This window comes from Choristoneura fumiferana, chromosome 3 (genome assembly GCF_025370935.1).
Source record: "Choristoneura fumiferana chromosome 3, NRCan_CFum_1, whole genome shotgun sequence".
Taxonomy (NCBI): Eukaryota; Metazoa; Arthropoda; class Insecta; order Lepidoptera; family Tortricidae; genus Choristoneura; species Choristoneura fumiferana.
The window spans coordinates 9,501,633-9,524,242 of record NC_133474.1 but is presented as its reverse complement, the minus strand read 5'-3'; the positions used below and the strand labels follow the sequence as shown (position 1 = coordinate 9,524,242).

The following is a 22,610-nucleotide window of genomic DNA, read 5'->3' as shown; positions in this document are numbered from 1 at the left end:
CGCCAAGTAATTGAGACACTAACAGGTTTTCTAAAGAAAATCCATTTTCTCAGCAGAACGAGAGGAATGGCCGTATTCCGGTATCGATGTGCTAACAAATGAAATTAATGCATTCCTCCAGAGAAATAAAATGTCATTAGTTTCGCTCGATGAGCTCGCCCCGGCCCGAACGCAGTGAGCGACCTCCTTAATAAAGATCTAGTTTATTTTCCCGATCGTTTTCACTTAATAGGTATATGACGGTATTTATGAAGCAGATTGGCTGAGCTACGCTTTCGCTGCAGTTCAACAGCAAATTGCGGATTAGGTAAGTAATAATTTTGTCGTAGATTTGGATGAATACTGACAAAAGCTCAATAGGGCTTGTTCGATATATCGCCTTTTTTATTCTAGTTTTAATTTACAAAAGCGCTGCGCTAAATCTGACTGAAACGAAACGCAGCCTACGAAGGTATTGGCTATGGTCTGCGCGCGCAACTAGTGTCAATTTGAACTCGCCAGAAGAAGACACATTTTATTTCAATATTTTATTAATTAATTAAAACCTACTACATCAAGAGAACATTTTAGTTGTGCTGTGTTAAAGAATATTATTTTGTGTAATCCGTGCGTACGTGTGACTTTTTTAAGACATTTAGATTTGACCTAAGCCTGGACTGCTGAAAACTTTCCACGGGTTCGCTATCGTAGAGGAAAGGCATGGTGAGTCTTTTGTAATTAATCTGGAATGATAAAGGCAGTATTAACCGAAAGCCCATCTTTCTGTGTCCAGTTTTTTAGGTCATTCTAACCTTAACCAGTTTCTCCTCATACAGTCCATTTGCTATAAAACTTTTCTTTACGTGGTTCCGTGACACCACAGGGCTGCACTATAATATTATGATACATGACATAATATAATACATTATGACGATGATGATCTATCCGGCCGATTTCGGCCATGGCAACAGCTTCAAATCAGTCGGTGTCGCTCCTGCGCTCGCAAGTGGCTTACGTAACCAATCTTCTTAGAGAAGATCCTTCCACAATGCGGGTACGTGAGCACACCGTTGACATGATTAGCAGCCTCATTCTCCCATTGAGACGGCACTATGTTGCAGCTCTTTATCTGCCTCTTTAGCACGTCTTTATACCTTAGAACTTGGCCACCATGCTTGCGCTTGCCATCCACAAGTTCCGAGTAGAAGATGCGCTTTGCCACGCGCTGCTCTGACATTCGTGTCACGTGTCCGCACCACCGAAGTTGTCGCCGCATGAGGTAAGAATCAATACCACCTACATTCTACATTGCCTCTACGCAGCACTTCCAATGATACATAACTACATAAGTAAATAAATAGGTACACAACTCTAATAAATAAAGTTCTCTTTAGCAACATAATGTATATCCATGCATATAAAACGAAAATCCTGACTCAAGCGACCGACTTATCAACGTTCAGCCCGAACCCTTGGTCCTAGAAGGCTATAATTTTGCATAGTTTGTTTTTATAATAACATGAGATTTTGCACATAGGTTGCCTTTATAGACAAGTAATAAAGACGGGTTTTGGAAATCTCCTCGGGATGGCCTCTTAAGCAGAGGGTTGTGGGTTCAAGCCTATCCTATATAGGCTCTCACGTTTGAGTTTTTCGGAATTTATGTGCGAAATTAAATACATGTGATTTACCAAGACTTTGCAGCATCGGAAACATTGAAAGGAAACTTGTACACATCTGCAAAGGAATTCTAAGGTGTTTGAAGTTCCCAACCCGTACTTTATTCCCGTGAGAAATACAGGCTAAGCTCTATCCTTCTGAGAGGATGCCCGGGCCCTTTAGATACTACTAAAATCTGCAAAATGAGTTTGTCAAGTTGAAAAATCGTATATTTGATATTACCTTCCATTGTGATTAGAAAAGTCCAGCGAAGGAAATACCTAATACTCACGTGTACCTACCTAAAAATAAAATTCAAGAAAATGATGACTGACCAAAACAAGAATTGTCGTGGCATTATTCCAGGAAATATCATTTATGTATTTCTTCCAGTACAAGTAATAGCGGGTAATCCCGCGCATTGTATGAAAGAGCCTTCCTCTTTTTGGCACATACCCGCTGTCTATAATTTTCTCTGTCATTAACTTTCATTGTTCTGGTACCACAAAGGAATTCCCTGAAGTAAGGAAGCCAGAAACAACTAGAGTACAATAGTCCAATGATTTCGGCCTAAAAAGACTCGCCTCACATGGCATTGTTCAGGGTTCAATGGAACCTGGGATTGCCGATGTAATCACAACGTGACGAGAATATAATTGTTCACGAATAAATATTTAGCAACAATTATTATTTCATGATATAGGGTACCACCAGTCATTGTAAATCATAAATATTCGAATATAAACAAGTATTGGCTTGTAAATGTTTTACGACGGCTCAATTACCCTTTAATCTTCGCAAACAATAGGGCTCCCTCAACCGTAATTGCTAGAACGCTAGAGCCTTCCACATAAAGCTGATCGTATTTCAAGTATGCCATGTAAATTACGAGTTGACCCGGAGCGTAGTCTTATTGTAAGGCCCAGTTATGCCTTATTTTATCTAAATCCTATTTTGTGTCCCGCGCATAAATCGGCCGCTAAGGCACACACTGCGTGAACATATTCTTATTTTCTGTACAAACGTGCCAAGAACTGTAAATACGGATGCGCGCCCTTTCTGTTGTATCTGAATAAAAATATGTTCACCAATGCGTATGGCTATCGTTATGTGGGGTTTTATACTCTAATGATTTCTAAACTTAACTAAACCTAGCTTAAATTAGAGCCCTGCCAGTGACCTAAATATTTAACGAATGTAGTACAGTAATTTTAAATTTAATTTTGTTTAAATATAATATAATAATAACTCGAACATGATTGTTCGATTTTACTCGATAGGTACTTATGTATTTGATTATTTTAGCTGAAGTTCACACGATACTAAAGATTAAAGATGTGTCGCACGCATTAGTTAGATCATTGCTACAAAGCTATTTTATTCTCAAATTAGGAGCTCAAACTGTTGATGGTTAAATCGTAAGACAAAAATCAGACGTGCCCATAATGCAGAGTTTTTGTAAAATTTAAAGGCTGACAAGACAAAAATCCAGGCAGCAAAGAGCACACTTACCAGAAACAGCACGGTTGTGTTTTTTGAAAAACATGTTTCGCATAGAGTATGGAGGTAGATTGTGGAATTGGACCATTGCCATTGCAGTAAAAGTGGAAATAAATCGACTGTGACGCATACGCCAGCGAATGACCTAGATCAAAAAAGTTAACGGTGTAGTCTGCCTGAAGCTGCCCCCTAAATCTCGATTCATAGAGAGAACGAAGAGGAAGCTTTGAGATAAATAAGCTTAATTTCGAACTGTAAACGCGAGAATACTTCTTCTATCACAATAAAGCTTATCGAACTAAATCCGTCTTGCCCCAGGACGGAATGATTCAAACGCCTAATCGATTTGTTTTCGCTGTGCCTACGGGCTCAATTAGCTAGCATGGTCCAATAATCGAACGCTTGCAAATTTGCCAATGTATAAAAAAGGCATTTTATTATGGGAACTATATTTTCTGTCACTTAAATTTAGATTTGTCACTAAACTGCGATACCCTAATTATTATATCTATCCCTAAGAAATATATTGGTCATCAAATTAATCAAATCTGTCTCTAAGTATGAGTCATCAGATTAATGTAAACCTGTATCCTAAATTATAGTTTGATCAACAAAATTCGATCACCAAAATAATAGATCTGTCACCTAATAAATAGATCAGTTCCTTAATTCGATGCTTCTACCTATTCTACTAAGGCAGGTCTGGTTAGGTACGTCGACGAGCGGAGCGAGGAGGAGTGTTAGGTAGAACTGCGACCCTCAGTGCGCGAGCGTGCCGCGGCAGCGGCCGGCGAAGTGCCAGAACCGAACATTTTTTGCTAATACTTGTATGATGAATATAAATGTTTGTAGTAGGTACTTGAGTCTTGGATGTTTGTATGTATTTAAGTATATATGTATGTATGTCTACCCGTTGTTTAGCACCCATAGAACAAACTTTGCTTAGTTGGGGCTGGGTCAATTGGTGTGTGTAATTGGGTTGTAATTTGTGAGAAGATATTATTATTTCATGCATTGTATATCATTGTCGTCAAATTTTTGTTCAATTATTTAATGATCAATATTATTTTCCAGTGATTATAATTAATTTTTAGGAAGCCATTTCTATATTGTTTGGTGATTCAGTTTTAGTGACACATCTATTATTTTGGAACCCAATATAATTATTTGATGATCAATAAAACCCTAAAAATTACTCTGGATTAATTCAGCCAAAATGGCAAAACGGAACCCTTATAGTTTTGCCATGTCTGTCTGTTTGTCTGTCCGTCCGAGGCTTTGCTCAGAGACTATCAATGCTAGAAAGCTGTAATTTTGCACGAATATATACGTAAACTATGCCGACAAAATGGTACAATAAAAAAAATCAAAAAAAAAAAATAGTACCTCCTATAGACGTAAAGCTGGGGTGTTTTTTTTTTTCTAATCCAACCTTATAGCGTGGGGTATTGTTGGATAGGTCTTTTAAAATCATTAGGGGGTTGCTAACGATTTTTTGATTGAGTGATTTGTTTGCAAAATATTCAACTTTAAAGTTCAAATTTTCATTAAAATCGAGCGTCCCCCCGCCGAAAACACATTTATTAGGTGATCAATAAAATCATACCCTTTTATTATGTTTATCCATTAAAAACTCAAATGATAACCTCATTAATTTTAAACTTTATTTATAACGGAAATAAACAACAGATCATTTACTTGTTGAGCTGTTACAATACTAAATAGCGCAAACGGTTATTTCTAACCTGCTTAAAGGCGAAATATATGTGACTAAGTAAAAAACAAGTAGATATCGTTCGCATTTTTCCTTGCCATCTCATGGAATGACGCCGTAATCATTAGGATGGGAAACGTCTGAATAGCAATGACTGGATAGGACTACTGAATAATTTCCGCCGAAATGGGCCGACTGTTCTCATATATCACACGCTGCAGACTACAATACAGATTATAGACCTCTTTCCTAGGCTCTAGAAATGTTTCAGGCGGTTTTACGATTTTGGAAGCAATTCTTGTAATCCATTAGGCTGTCTGATGTTCAACTTTTATGCGGTCCCTACCACCGAATGTCTCGTGAAAGCGAGTAACATCGCTCAAATTATTTTCAGTGGAGTTTTTATGATACTCTTATCTTTTTACACGCACATTATGTGTAGATATGTGCACATAATGTTTAGATGTACGCCGGGGTACGAACCAAGTGTCCATAAATCGAATTCGTGCGTCGAATTGCATCGCCCTCGTACACTTAGGTAATGTAACATCGCTTCCACACGACCCTTTACTGCATAAAATCAAAATTAAATGATTCAGGCATTACTTACTTTCCGATCATCTATATGAATGCACTAAGTACTTCGAATCTATAACTAAATCGCTCGTTATGAAGATACAAGATAAAATATTGCACAGCGCAGATGATTCTTCAGCGTTTATCTATCTATCTAATGCCATTAAATGAGCACTTCAGAATCAATAATCAGAATCTAGGAAACGGCTCCAACGATTTCGATGAAATTTACTCATTTCATTAGGGTACTCAACTAAAACACAAATCTTCTTAAACTTAGTTCACGCTTTTTTGAGAAGTTTAATATCCTCTTGTAGTCAACCTAACTTTAAAACAGCAAGGGTTGAATTATCCAGTAATTATTTTAAGTAAGTGAATCTCAATTTCGAAAATTTTAGGTACTAAAATTACGTACTATATATCTGCGTAAATAATGGCCGTCCATTATTAACGCCAGCCACCTCGCCCAATTCCTACTAACGCTGAATAAAAGCCAGGCAATTTAAGTCAAAGAAAAATTGTTTCGTATTACATAATCGAGAACAATGAGTAGGCAAGTCCAACAAATTACAGCGTAATCTCGGGCCGTGCCGGCGAGGCAGCGCCACCAAGTCTGGCCTTCGGGACCATTGACTTCCCTTCTTGCAAATATGGCGGGTTGTAGGGTTACCACGATAAAGCCGACACCTAAATTGACAGAGTACACAAATTTGGAGAAGGAATAGCCATAGCCTTTCTTAGTAAATTTCGATGCCTTTGCACATTGATGAGAGAAATAATTGAAAAAAAACGGTAAGATTATTTTTATTGTGAATATTAAAGTTTGGTACTCGCCTACCAAAATTAAAAAAATCAGTGGTTTCTTCCGCAAAGTCTGGATCAATCAATTAAGTAATCTCATAGTTGCTAAGCAAGAGTATCATTATATCACTTAGAAATTTTCTTTCCACAGTTTGCCTAAAGTTTCAGACGCTCACGATCGCAATCAAATGACAGATTTCGCATACAAACACAGTCATTTGATTGCGATCGAGAGCGTCAGAAACGTTAGACAATACGGCCTCAGGTTCTGTGCTACCATGTCATGTTACATGTGTCTGATGACGTTACCATAGACTCCTTATCTAGATAGCTAACATTGTAATGCTTTTTTATGAATCGGAGTAGGCAAACTACGACGTGCAACAGACGGAAAGGGTGTCATCAGTGCCTCATAGTTGCTTAGATATCTGTAACAGGAAGGATTGCAGATACGTTGCCAATCAGCGGGGCTAGATTGGAAAAGCCTTTTGGGCTAGTAATTTTTTTGGGCTATGCCAAAGGGTTCAGGATTGTCCGCATATTTTCCATTGCGTGGATGTTTCAAACATTTTGTGACGTCATCGGACATCAGCAGTGTTACTCGGGGTCGCACATCGATTTCCCTGAGCCAGCTGATAACGGCTGGGTTTCATCACGTGTAGAATTCGCTGTCTCTTATCGCCCGCATCTCAGACTGAGACTGAGACTCAGGTATTTTTTTATAAGGATTTAATACTAAGTGTTTTCGTTCTTTGAACGTTAAGGATTACATCAGAGCTATCAAATAAAAGCTGGATTGTCGTGTCATCTTTACTTTCTTAGGTAGAGTTAGTAACAAATTTTGAATGCAAGACATCTTTATAACCGATTCAATTACTTAATCTTTTCCTGACTACGGCCAAGCCAAAGGAAGGGTTATGATTTCAGCAATCTACGTAGCTATACTACATAATATGTTCCACCGTTTATATTTGGGCGTTTTTCAGAAAAAGTTATTGAAACGATCGCCTATTACAATCGAAAGTGCTCCTGAGTCTGATTAGGAAAACGAAATTTCATCCAAATCTAAAAAAAACGTCGTTTCAATAACTTTTTCTGAAAGCGCCCATTTACGTATACATAATATGTATACGTAAATATAAACGGCAATAAAACCCGAATTTAAATATCATAAAATTACTAATGACCGCGATAGTCTAAAACATTGTGCGGTCGAACATATTATGTTTCTCCGTAAGTACTCCCATTTTGATGAACGAGGTGTCAATATTTTGTTCGTAGTTAGGGAGGAAGAGGTTTTATTTTCTAAAGAAAAAATAAAGGTTTATTAAACAATATTGGTTTTACCTAAATCCATGGAGCTATTTTATGACTGAAGAATGAGAATAACGAAGCATGTGTCGTACAAAAAGAGACTCTCGCACGCCGGTCGCGCATAGATGACCGAGTCGTAAGGCGGCTGAGTCGACATCCGGCGTACCCTAGGCTCCGTTGTAAAGTCTAGTCTGGCTGCGCTCGGCTGACGTCACGCCCCATATTTTACACACTTAAAGCTGTTTGTCGTGTCATACCATTATACGCCATGTAACGCCCCGACTTATTGCCAGGATGGTGGCATAACTCAGTTTGAATTGTTTTTGGACTATGAGCCGCTTTTATTGCGTTACATTCAAACGCTTTTCATTGCATTTCTGCGATAAATTACTTTCCCATTAAGACTTATGTGACTTTTCTACGCATTATCTTAAGTGGTTTTACTTTTATTGCCATTTGTGTAAATTGCATCATGACTGTACGCGCTAATTTTGAAAAAAAAAACGTCTTTCTGCCAAGTTTCTTGCGGCGCATTCTTCTTGGCAATGATGGTCTTTCCGAAAGCGCTGGTAGTTTAAAAATGACGTGTAAAAGTGCCCATTGCGGCTTATTTACTGAATAAATCATTTGATTTGATTTAATAGGTGGAAACATGGCGTCATAATGTCTTTGTTGAGGATCTTACGGGTCTTGATCAGCTTCGGAATTCTTGCGCTCCTTTCTCCTTTCTTTCTAGCCTGCCTATAGTGAGGTCTAGGGTGCAACTCGGGCAGAATGATTCGTTTTATTTAAATATAAGTAATTAATTTATTGTGTCTTCGTTACGATAGGTTTACAAACGTGAAAAAATTAGTGAGAATGACTCGATACATTTTAAAAGTGGAGCTTATAAAGCACCAGGGGGGGGAAAGGGGCAGCAGGGCCGCGGCGTGCGCGGCGCTTGCTGCTTTATCGACTTGCGTTCCTTGTTACGTCCGTTGATAGTGCATTGCGTACTCTGCTAGATGGCGCTGCGATGCGATGCGATGCGTTAACAGTCTTTTAGGTAGGTATTTTAGCCTGAAGTGAAAAGGAAGTAAAACCTGCTTACCCCCGTAAATGGTCAGTGACAATAATGCGGCTTTTAATTTTGATAGGTACCTATATATTTTGTGTTGTACTTACCAGTAGCGTAAAGCGGCTAAAACAACTCTATTCCCGATTCCCACCAAGTTGCCTAATTTTTTATGTTGTGCCAGTGATGACAAATAAGGTTCTCAAGAAGACATAACTTACGCTTCTCTCTCTCTTCGGATAGCCTAACTTTTCTGGTGTTAGTGCCACCAGAAAAACTGACAGTCAGGTTCATTTCTGAATCTATTTTTCTTTCCGATATCCACTTGTCTTGTCAGGAGGCTTGCCAGATTTCATAGATGGCAGCTGCCACTAGAAAGCTCATTATTATTAATTTATTAATCTTACGTTGCCATGTATTTTATATGTTTGCTTGCTTTCGACACCTACTTACTTCATCAGCAAATTCGTTTATGAATCTATGAAAACGGTAGTCTGGTAGAGGACGCTCCTAAAAACGATTAGACAACTGTTCCCATTTTATTTTATTTTTGCTAACTCAGTGTAGCTACTTACTTTGTGGTATTTAATAAAGAATATTTGCTTTGTAGGTGCCTATATAAATTGTAAAGTACCTTACTCGCTCCAAGAAATGTCGAAGTTGTTTGTAACTCCATTTACTTCGTAAAACAGTAAATGTGGATAATGGTACTTCATAGTTTATCTCCCTTACCTCAGCCCGGCCCGTAAACGTTAATTAGCTAAACAACTACGTCTGTGAAGTTGATATAGCAATTAGTTACAAGTACAAAGACCCCAAAAGTCAAATTTACAGTCAATATTTTTGTACAGGTAACATCCCAACAAACTATGGAAACAATTATTCACTTACTATGTACCTTTTACTGTTCACGCAATACTATTACAATTAAATTTTACTAGTTTTATTAATCTATTTTGATTGAATTGACTGATTTTTAGTTTTATATAAATTAAAAATTATTTAAAAAAATAAGTAGAAACTTCTTTGTTTGTGGCTGTTTACACCTGATTGCCTTAGTCTTAGACGAAGATTTTACTTTATGCACTAGAGCATAAAAAGTCATTTTATGTCGCCTAGATCCAGCATTAACACGGACTTTACGAGCATGAGAAGTGAAAAATTTATTTCAAACAGGCAGGTTATGCTATGAGAAATCAGTGAGTAAAATCGCATTTTGCTCACTCCGTGAGACAAAGTAACTTTTTAATATTTTTTTTAAATGCTGAGTCCAGTGTTGGGTCTACTCACTGAATTCGAAATATTTGAACTTCACTTTGATCTGTCACTTTCACTTCAACACGAAAAAAGCGAGAGATAAGATCAAATGTGTTGATGACAATCTTAAATTAAATTTATGGTATTAAAATATATCGATACCTAATAAATTACATGACAACGAAATATTTCCAAAATGTAAATTTTCCCGATCTTTTAATAAAGTATGCAACCTCGTTACACGAAAGCCGCTTCTCTTGTTTTTTTTTTATAAAAGAATTCCGTATACTGCCTCTAGCTACAGTTGGAATAAATATTTGTCAAATTGAATGAATTTGTAACAAATCTATTTATGTTTATTTAATAGAACTATCAATAAAATCATATTTAAAGGTTTAATAACATTTATAATAGCTAACGCTAGTGATTCAATTATAGAAACCTTCGCTTACTCGGGATTCGAAATAAACACTCGCAATTAAAACAAACTTTGCTCTCTTGTTGCACAAATAACTATTATGATGCTAGAACGCTAGAACCATAAATATAGCTATGCAAATTTTTACCCATTGCTTGAGATTAGTCTAATTTACCCTAGCTCATCAATTGACTTTACCATACAAAAGGGCTCGAGTTACTTTTTTAAACTATCTTAACTATCGCCGTCGTTAAGAAGTAAATCCGGTTTAGCGGAGTTCCAACAATGCGGCAGTCGAGCGGCAGCAAATTTTTTAATTAATTTCGTAGTTTCACTGTTTTAAGCCAGTTTTATTAAAATATCTTTTATATTTTTCCTATCACGTTCTACGGTAATTGAGTACGTGAGTCGCAATTGTCAGCTATTTATGGTGGCTCTGTGAGTTTCTTTTAATGTTCTACTTTGCATTTTATGAAATTCTATCGTATTGCACGTCAGTTGCTGAATGAGTAAGTTAGATTCTAAATTTTACTTATTAATTTTATGGAAACGAGTCTTCATAGCCGTCTGGGAACCCATTATGTTACTCGTGCCATTGCTGTTATGTGCAAAAAGTCATCTTGTGCCAGGTTTAAATAGCTGACAGATCTTTTTTAGAACTGTAAATTTGTAACTCTTTAACAAAACATAAAACCACTAAACAACGACAGTAGGTAGTGAACTATGGTCGATAAAAAAATCAATCCCCTAATCGAATCCTCTAGTTTGTTTTCCACAATGTAAAACGGCCAACTTAGAAGTTAGTATGTCCTTAAAAATAAAAATAAAAACTGACTTCGAAATACCTTGAAATAAACTAAATTATTGATATATAACTAAATCATGTAAATATAAAATTGTGAAAAAAAAATTATAATGTTATGTACATTTACTACAAAAAAGCGACCAAGTGCGAGTCGGATTCGCCCATGAAGGTTTCCGTAGCAGCAAGTAACATAATATAAAAGTTTCTTTTACTTTACGATTTATGACGTATTAAAAACAAACTACTTACTAGATCTCGTTCAAACCAATTTTCGGTGGACGTTTGCATGGTAATGTACTCGTACATCATATATATTTTATTTAGTTTTATTATTCTCTTATTTTAGAAGTTACAGGGGACACATTTTACCACTTTGGAAGTGTCTCTCGCGCAAACTATTCAGTTTAGAAAAAAATATATATTAGAAACCTAAATATCATTTTTGAAGACCTATCCATAGATAGTCCTGTGTCGGATCTCCTCGTTTCGAATTCGATCTTTCAGAGAAACTCCGAGCATAGCCCTTTCCATAGCTCGCTGAGCGACTTTAAATTTGTGGACCAGCCCAACCGTGAGTGTCCACGTCTCGGCACCATATGTCATGACAGGTAGGACGCACTGATTGAAGACTTTCGTCTTCAGGTTCTGTGGAATTGGCTAAAGTCAGGACTAAAGTCATCGACATAGCTCACCGGATAAGCAAACTGAAGTGGCAGTGGGCCGGCCATATCAGCCGAAGAACCAATAACCGCTGGGGCAAACGAGTTCTTGAGTGGAGACCGCGAATCGGCAAGCGTGGCGTAGGGCGCCCTCAGACTAGGTGGAGCGATGATCTTCGCAGGTTAGCTGGCAAGAACTGGATGAGACTGGCCGAGGATCGTGCTCAGTGGCGTGCGACTGGAGAGGCCTATGTTCAGCAGTGGACTAAGATAGGCCGATGATGATGATGATGATCCATAGATATCCCATACATACGTTTTGATGTTGGGTTTGATGAAAAAAAATATTTTTGAGTTTCAGTTCTAAGTTTTATGTGAATGTTCTATTTTTGTGTGAAAATCTTAATGCGGTTCACAGAATACATCTACTTACTAAGTTTCAACAGTATAGTTCTTTTAGTTTCGGAAAAAGTGGCTGTGACATACGGACGGACAGACAGACAGACAGACAGACAGACATGAGGAATCCATAAGGGTTCCGTTTTTTGCCATTTGGCTACGGAACCCTAAAAACTATTGAATGCACTAGGTACCATAGAATCAAATCAAAATGTTTTTGTGTGTGCGCTAGCTAGCAGGAGTGAACCGATTATAGTTACTTATCAACCTTACTTACATGGGTATGTAATGGTTTAGGCGCTAACTGACTAGTAGGTACAAATAAAAATTGTTTTTTTAAGCGAATTTAAAATGACATAACCCTGTAAATAATTATGCGTGGTCAAACATAAAAAAACAAAGCGCCGACTTTATTTTCCTCTTCTGAATTTCATCGGTTTAAATATCCATTTATTGCAGAAAAGTCTTAAGACCACATTTTTACTGCTAATATACGTGTCTGCTCATGAAAACTTTGATTGCACGTAAAGTTTTCGGTTAAATGTTCTTATTTACAGTCGTGGTTTCTTTATTTTTGAATAAAACCTGTTTCTATAAAAATCCTATTTCTAAAAAAAACTGAAATATATCGATTTTTGAACGCAGCTATACTCGTCCTAAACGTGTTTGAACTTGAGGGTAGATCTGTTTTTTTTTGTCTACCTATCAAGCTACCGTGGATCGGTAATATCTATCAAAAACATGTAGAATATTATTATAATACTCAAATTTGTTATATTTAATTGTGTGCAAATAATAATATCATCAATATTTTCGTTAACCACTGCGCGTTCAATCAATAAAATGTTGTGTAATCTATATAAGTGAATAGTGAAATTGATAAATAAATGCATTTTGAGTACAAATCATAAATTAATGTAATGAATATAATTAAGTGTTAATATTGATTAACATTTTGACGAGAACTAAGTAGGTAATTTAACATAGATACGATTAGATGTATGTAGTTAATTTTGCATGTTTATTTGATTAATTGAGTAAATACGGGAAATGCAGCTGAACATTAGAAGGTATGATAATTTACTATACTTTTAAGACATTTATGAACAACAAACTCTTAAATTGTGTAACTAGACATCTTATCTACGTATAGAAAAGTAAAAAAAAAACAAACACGTACTAATGTGAATCTATCCTCTTGTTTGTCAGTGATTCTTTAAATGGAAAGTAAATGTTAAAAGAATGCATGGCACCTTCTGTTATGAACTAAATGATTAAAGGTTTTTCCATTTATTTACACTAAATATTCGTGCTCATCAAAGCCTTGGGTTGTAGTTCCCACGAGAACTCAGTGATAATTGGGAATTTCACACTGCTACGCAGGTGCTTTTAGGTTTTCACGTCGCGTTTTTCTTATGGTAAATTTTAAATAGGTAAGTATACTTAAGTTGTACATAAAGTCTGTAAACGTCAGAGATCCGAGCCTGGGACCGAATACACGATCAGATTAAAAGACCATGTGTCAAACCACTAGATGCCGTGGTTATAATAGTTTATAAACAATAAGTGCAACACGCATTCATCGGTTACAGGAACAATACATTTTTACCACAACGTCTGGAATTTCGTCAAGTTGTCAAACATAAATGTGAATATTTGTTTCCTCTGCCGTTCCTCGGCTCTTCAAATATTATCCTTATTCCGCGAAGTGTTCTTTCACACCATTGTTCAATTACACGTGACTTTTTATACGTTCATTCGTCCCGGCTTAGCTCGAGTTAAACGGGTGACATGGCGAATTAAAATGTCGCCACTCGAATAATAATGCCGGTTTAACTTTTTACTTATAAAACATTATGTTGGGTTTCTTTTCACCTTTATGTTTAATTTTCCTCATTGGACAAAGCCAATGGAAAGTTTTTAGACAAAAGGGGTATGTGTAGGTATGTTTTTTTTATTAATTATCCTTTAATTTCCGTGTTAATGTCTGTTAAAATTCTTTCATCTCTTCTATTACATCATTACTCTTCTATTTCATCTCATCTATTCTTTTTTGGGCTTATATTATCAAAAATAAAAAACTGAATTCTTTATATAAATCACTTTGTTGGGCCGGTTGTGTCGTCCCTATTTTCTCTGGAATGGGTTTAGATTATTATTATTTGGTAAAAAAAATGAAGTTACCATTTCTGCGCTTAATCTATACCTATAATAAAAAAGTTTTTGGTAAATTTCGTTTTAATACAAGTTTTTTTCCTGTCTGTACTTTTTCTTGTCTGTTCTTGTATTGTCACCCAAACTACATTTGCATACCAAATTTCAACTCAATGCCATTAACCGTTGAAGAGTTCCGTCCTGTGGAGAAGATCCTTTTTTTTTGCGATGTGAAAATGCTTTATGCATACTTCCGTGGAAAGTTATGTGGGACTCTCTGAACTTAGCATACCCACTAAAACACATCGGCGTTTCTCCACTCTGCCGTTATGGGAGCGCCATTGACTACCAGGATGTCACTACCAGATTATTGTATAGTCACGCAATTTACAGAAGTATACCAAATTTCAAGTTAATCCAACTACTGGAATTTGGTCGAATTTTACTTGCAAGATTTGATTACAGACAGACAGACAGACAGACAGACAACGGGACAGGTGAAACTAAATAAAAGCTTGTAGAAACTATAAGTTTCTATGGACCTAGCGTGTTTTTTTCGCGTAATAAATAGTGTACATAGGCCCTAACCTAATCTACATTGTGACAAAGAATTATGAAATTACAAAAATAAGGCCTTACAATACAAATACTTACTACAGACTAACGTATAATTCTATTTGTCATACTACAGGGTACAAATTTAAAACTTTGATTGACTTAGGGGCTGTTTCACCATCCATTGATTAGTGTTAACTGACGGTTAAATGTGATGCCGTCTCCGTCTATCCGAACAAAACAAATAGAGACAGCATCACATTTAACCGTCAGTTAACACTAATCAATGGATGGTGAAACAGCCCCTTAGTGTGCAAGTGCGATTCTTACTTGATTGAATTTAAAGATGCTCGTCACTAACGTTACGCATGAGATATTATTAACTTACGTATTTTTTTACGTGTACCTACTGTTATTAGTTATGCGTGATTGATTTTATTTATTAACCTCGTTAAAATTTTAAGTAACTACTTTACATTTTTCTTCTGAACAAGAAAACTGAAAACAGCGACCAAAACATATCTTGGTAGTTTGCTATTCTACGCAATGGGTCACTTGGCTAAGAGATTAAACTGATAATGCTTACCAACTAAAAAATAAAACAAAGTTTTTGTAAGTTAAGCTTACGACATACATGCTTGAGCTACACTAATTTAACTTGCTTTTTCCCTAAAAAACGTAAAGGTACCTACTCGTATGCTTGAAAATACACTACGAAAATTTTCGCGTTTTAATAGGGTTTAAGGTTCTTATTGTGTTGTTTTTTTATATATAGGTGCCTAACAATTCAATGCAAGTTGAATGTAAGGTTTATAAATAGCATTAGAGGTACCATCAGCCAAATAAGTGGTCTATCAATTTTTAAACAAGTTCCTATCAAATAAATATGAAATGAAAAAATGAAAAAATGAAAAAATATTTTATTTGTTAGGAAAAATAGACTTTACATAATAGTGGCCGGGACCTCCTTGTAAGCTTGAAAAAGCCTGTGTCAGGAGGCTCCGCTCCTCCAACCTCTTGACATGTACATTTAAAATAAAAATAAATATGTCGCTAAAGTCGAACTATCAAGTTGACAGACACGTCTATTGGCATTATTGTTTTATGAAATGCAAACGATTATCAACTTTAGGGTGGTAGACCACATATTTCGCTGATGGTACCTGATTGTAAAGCAAGATACAAAATAAAATTTACAATAATAAAAAAAAATCCTTTTAATCTTTAAGGCATGCAGTCTGACAAAGGTAGGTAGGTAACTGTAGTGAATCCCTGAACATTTTTATAATTTATTTTATAACTAGCCTGTTACCCGCGACACCGTCTGCGTAGACTTTGTTGCTGGCAACACAAAATTGGTAGTTTGAAGCTGGCAGAAGTTTTTTAACTGCAGTTACATCCGATCGCCCATGATGATCGTCTAATAAGACTAATTTGTGTTCCTTTTTGCTCTTTCTCTGTGTAAGTCTTGGTGCTTTGTAGCAAATATTCAGCTCAGTGTACAAACAGACTTTTCTTGTGAAGACCAGAAAATAATCTACAGTCCACGCTCCCAACAGGCTTCGTTTATCGCTATCCCGCGGGAACTATGCAATTTTCCGTGATAAAAATTATCCTCCGGGACTCAAACTATCTCTATACCGAATTACATCTTAGTGAGTGAGGCTTGATGAGGTAACAAACAAACAAACAGACTTACAAACTTTTACATTTATATATTTAGTGGCTTGAAATGATCATAACACAAAATGTTAATTATACATTTCAGTATAGTACATATTTATTAGGGTTATATTATGATTGTACGGTGCTATTATTTAATATAATAATTTAATTACCAAAAATATTTTCATATCAACCGTTCTTCTTAAATTGTGGTCTAATCCAATGTTCCGTTTACAGGAAATTTATTGCAAGAGGAACAAGAATCAAGAAATTAAGCGGTAAGTGCCGCTTTTGTTAACGAAAGGAAGAGCTTGTATTTTTTTTATGAACCATGTTTTTCTTTGTTACGCCAATTCTACCAGCTTGTAAACATCGAAAGCTTTTGTTAATCTCATAACAGTTGAGGAGAACTTGTTTCGGAGTACTCAGAAGTAATTTCACAGCCAAGTGTACTACTATCTTAAGTTTAAAGAGTGATTGTTCTTGTATTTTTTGTGATACTTTTCCGTAGTTTGTTATTTGTATAGTACAAAGACCTAAAAAACAACAAAAATACTAACGGGTAGGTACCTAACAGACACAAATTAAATATGTAATGTTTAGTCGTAACTGAACGCAAAATAAAAACCAATAATATTTTTCGATAAATTTTAACAAAGTTTGGATTCGTTTCAGAAAATATCAACGCATTGATATAAAATTTGAGTACCCTAAAATTTCTCCGAAATTACTCCGACCTTCCCTTCCAAAATTATTACGCTTAAATACGTTAAAATTTGGGTTAACCCCTTAATAAATAAAGTAGCTTATTTACCACTAAAAAACCGCAAGTAACGCCGGCACTTAGATCTTTACTAACATTTACGAGAGCTCCAACGAGACCATGAAGACGAACTTTAGTACAACTTGGTTTTATGTTATGAACACACAAACGTGTCGGGGCGTCTTATTTACGCATAATAAAAACAGGGAAAAAGCAATGAATCTCTGGCCACTTCATGCCGTCGTTTTAATATTTTACGTGACCCCTAAAATTTGGGTACTGCTCCGGCGCGGCGCACTTATCATTAAGTTCTGATTACCCGCCGAGAGTTCTCCAAGACATCATGTTAGGAAGATTCAAGAGGTTTTTGGCGAAGTGCAAAAGTTTTACGATATTATGATTACTTGCATGAGAGGAGCTCGCCGCGGACGTGACGACTCGCTGTCTTCCAAAGATGGCGTCATTAACTTGCTCGCAGACGCGGTACTTCGTACAGGTATTGTGTTTTTTGTGACTTTATCCTCCTTTACTAAAACATAAATTTATTGTTGTACTAGTCTAGTACACACTTACCAATTATCACAGTCCATGAAGACCAGCACAGCACTACTATGGTAGGCAGTGTTACGTCAGCGTTGCTAACCCTACGTTCTCTACAGTATGTACGTATATTACAGACATACAGTAAAAACATACATATATACATACTACGCTCGAAAAACATAATCCTTATTCGGACAGTCGGGTAAAAAGGTCGAATTCAAAGTCAAAGTCAAAATATCTTTATTCAATTTGGGCTATAACAAGCACTTATGAATGTCAAAAAAACCTACCACCGGTTCGGAAAAGTCTCTGTTAAGAAGAATCTGGCAAGAAACTCAAGGAGGTATATTTTTTTAACAGATTTACTATATTATTAAATGATATCTATACATCACAAGTATTTGACACAACTTTATTTTTAATACATTAATTTTAATTAATTATACTGATCTTACAAGTTCGAATCAAACACCGTCTCTACATTTAAATTACTGAACAATGAGAGAAATTCAAATTCGTTTCGTCTTAAGATGCTAAAAAAATGTAATTTAAATTTAACCTGAACTACCTATTATGAACCGTCACTTAAGGCATAGCTTGTGTAGGTACAATTACCGTATTAACGCAGCGACCCCTCTATTACTTCATTAGCTTTGACGCACGAGACAGACCGCTCATAATAGAGTGCGATCCTCTTGCCTTATTACGGGTATAGTGCTAGGTGTTAATTACTGACGTACCGGAATTTTATGAGGCGCACCGATTTACAGGCTGAAATAGTTTTTATGGTGATGCAGGTTTCGGTATAAAAGTTTCCTCGTATACATACCTACGTATAGGTATAGTGTACAGAACAAGATTTTTATTAAATTTCAACTAAATATGAAATAACGGCTACAGTTTAATTCATCAGCCACTTTGTACTAGCTTGTACCTCAAGTTCTGGGAAAACATTTAAAAAATATATATAATTTATAATCCATCAGGTTATCTGTACACCAGAAAATGTTTAGAGAGTTTATTTACCTAGATGATATTATCACCCTTACATTTAACCTAGAAACAAAACAAATATCAGTAGAAAATGCATTGAAAGATGATGCTGTAAGGAACAACATGAATGAATTGCAATTTAGCCACGCTCCGCTTGCTTCATATTGTTACGGGGACTCCAACAAGATATTAATATTTACCTATGCAACGACCAAACAAAGACTGCATTCATATTCACCCCACGAAAACAAGTAGATAAAAATGCAAACATGCGCAATTGTGTCTCGAACCAGCCGAGGCGGCCATACTCATAGCGTTTTGGAGGTGAAAGTATTCCGGGCACAAATGTGTTCCCGGTCATATGAATTTAGATCGGCCGCTGTATTAAAGGGAAGTAAAAACATGGGGGACAGGTAAATTGAAGTATTGGAAGGCTAAGGTCGGGCGGCATCTTGCAGCCCTGTAATAGCAATACGCAATTGTAAGGGAACAAGGCATCCTAATGAAAAACCTAACGAAACCTGCAGAACGCATACCTAATGCGGTAGAAGTTGTACAAAACTTATGCTTATTTTTTCTTTTACGCCTTTGTTTTAAATAAACTCACTGTACTCGAATTCTGAATCAACTATTTGAGTGGATAAAGCTGCTTTAAAATCTTAATATTTAACCGCACAAGTATACAGGGGTATAAATTTTCTCGGCGGGCGCTCCGCTCGCGGCCGCAAAGGCGTCTTGATGTGATTTCCGGCCCACTTTTAACGACGCTTCCTGCACGATATAAATCCGAGTTAGAGCGCTAGCCGCTGCAGCCGGATGGCGTCCGTTCCTACAGCAGCCCAGTGCCCACTATGCTAGCCTTGTAAATCCGAGTAACCTATATTACACATTAAATACTTGACTTTTTGATTTGCCATACTAAAATGGCAATATATTTGAAATTATATTACCATAAAATTTAATAATAAGTATATTTATTTTTTGTTTTAACTTTTTTTTTTCATGAGTTGTTGCCGTGAATGCTATCACGCGTTCGTTTTTAAATAAGGTCTTCACTGAAAATCAGTGCCACGGCTTGCCATCATGCTGAGCGGGGACCTATTTAGCGTCATGTTTTTATGGCGTTAAATAAATGTATTTTCTTTCATTCATATTTTGCAACGGTGTAAAAAATGGGGATAGCGTTTAGTTTTTTTTTTATTACACGAGAGGGAATCAAACCAGAATGCGAGCCTTCTGATAAGAAATGATCACCACCACCCAACCAACCGCAATTACCAAAAACTGGTCTGTTGCCGTGCCGGCCTTATTACCTAACTTCAATTTTTTCGGAAAATACTTCGATCTAATAATTATATACTTTTGATGCAAAGATAAGCAATTTATTTAAGACTTTACATTTGCAAAGAAGACGTTTAATAAAATTGAAGTGCGGAGAGTCCTCTTTTCTAGTGTATTCTGCTAAGGATGGCGCGGTACGCTTGTTGTGGGAACATTTTTTAACATCTTGTCTGAGATTATGGAGTTGGTCGCGGTAATTTAGAGCTCCCAGGTGCAGTGCCGGCGTGTGGCTTATTTAAGTAGGTACATCGGGATTTTAATTAAAAACGTCTATCATAACGCGCGTACCCACGCGGCACTAGTATCATGGTGCATTCGCCCGCCTAAATTCAAAGGTTGTACACGGGTATTTAACTACCATGGAAACTATTTCCGCACAAACAGTTTAAATTTATTAACAAAGTAGCAAAACAATCTGTTATTTCAGCAGGGTTAGCAAGAATTTGTATAATTCCACAGAAACTGTTCATAATTAAACGCGTTCACCTCGGAGCCGCGCGGCGAAAGATCGAGTTCCATCAAATATGTAACAGGGTCTACCATCAAATCCTTTTTACGTCCGCCGCGGACAGTTTTACGCAGGTCCGGTCTAAACGGCCTGGGGCTTAACGGCCTTATAAATTAGTGAAACTCTATTAGCGAGATGTTCGGTAAAACGAATTTGCGTTATCGCCTCTGCCAGCGTGACGCGCGGCGCATACTAACGACGACACCGCAGGATCGCCCCAACTTGCTGTTCCAGTAATTACTTCTTTAAACGAACCCTGGGCCGCGTAGCCCCGGAGAATACGCTTACTTTTCCCGCCAACTCGGTTTCGATAATCAAGTTAGTCATTAATTTTATTCTGTAAAGTATTTTTGGACAATTAAACTCTGGGAGGATTCTAATAATTGAAGCCCGTATTTTAGATTTCGTCGGAGGGGGTATTTATAGCTAGAGTTACAATTTATAGAAGGGAACTTCAAATAAAAGTAATTAAAAGCACTTAAACTTCCTACCTGAGTATTAATTTAGTTATATTTCGGTACAATGTTTGTTAGGTTTCGGGTAGGTAAACATAGTTTCGTAAATGTTTGTCTTATTTTGTTGTAAACCTAAAGCAAAGCAGCGAAGACATGTTTTCTTATCACAAGAGTTAGAACCTAGTGCGGCGTCAGCGGTCCCTATAACTCTAACCCTACACACGGACGTACTTTGAATAGAACGGACACCAATCAAATCGATAAGTATTTGCTAGATACAAGTTGCTTACGTTATACAATTCTTCTTTTTGTTGAATCTGAATCTCCTTGTTCATATTATGAATAAATATCAATGTCACTGACTATTGACTGACTTTAAGAACAGTGTTAGAAACCATAACAACATAATTAATGTAATAATAAAACTTGTGATTGATTGACATAAGCCCGAGAAACAGACCATTTTGGAGCATGTTACCTGCTGCTGTTTGAAACTTCCATTTAATAATAAGGCAGATAATAGAATTCATGCAAACCACACCATGACACTAGCTCGTTCAATTATTCCCGACCTCTCTCAATCTTTCTAACTAATTCTAACTGAAGCAAACAACCGCAGGTTACTTCTCACTTTCAGCTCAGCAAACTATATTTCCGTAGAACAGTCGCCGCGGTCGTAAAGCCAGGAGACGCGAGCTCGTAAACTTAAACAGGGCTTACTGCAGTTGTGGCGGGATGCCATACGGTGACCCCGCCGAGCCAATGGATTACAATAGCTCCCTTACACTGCGTGTAAAACACGCTTAGCACTGAAAAGTTGCAAATTGCTTTTACCTGTACGTTCGGTGGAAAAAAGAGTTAAAAGAGAGAGAATTGTGGTTCCTTTGTGAGGGATTATGTGCATCAAGAGGAATGCCATTTTGCGCCCTTTCTTTCCATGATTTTTTCTATCGCATATGGAAAAATGGACTAACTGATACATAGCAAATAAATGAGATGTTAATAATCTTGTTCTTTTTATTTATTTTTTATTGGTCTCCTGATGGTAAAAGATCACCACCGCCCATAAACATCTGCAACACCAGGGGTATTGCAGATGCGTTGCCAATCTAGAGGCCTAAGATGGGATACCTCAAGTGCCAGTTATTTTACCGGCTGTCTTACTCTCCACGCTGAAACACAACAGTGCAAGCACTGCTGCTTCACGGCAGGATTAGCGAGCAAGATGGTAGTAGCAATCCGGGCGGACCTTGCACAAGGTCTTGTTAATTAAAACTTCAAATATGACTGTCACCAAGGCCGCGGCTTATTTGTTCTTCTGTGCAGCATTATGTCTAGAGAAAAATTCTTGAACAACATACCTACCTACCTCAATGAAGCCGACTTCGATGTATGTATTTATGACGCTCGCTAAAGTCCGTAAAGCCGCAATAGTCCGCACCCACCACTTCACTAGCTAGTTTTAAGGCGTATAAAGTTTGTTATCATTTACACACAA

The 22,610-nt window shown here is 36.8% G+C and overlaps 1 protein-coding gene across 1 annotated transcript in view; it reads left to right on the top strand.

Annotated features, from left to right (window-relative positions):
* Nucleotides 1-12,890: 12,890 nt before the first annotated feature.
* mbl (splicing regulator muscleblind) overlaps nt 12,891-22,610 on the top strand; it is a 358,429-nt gene continuing 348,709 nt past the window's right edge. Inside the window, exons 1-2 of the mRNA XM_074085468.1 lie at nt 12,891-13,205; nt 16,747-16,787. The gene's annotated coding sequence lies outside the window, so the exon portion shown is untranslated. The remainder of the gene's footprint in view (nt 13,206-16,746; nt 16,788-22,610) is intronic.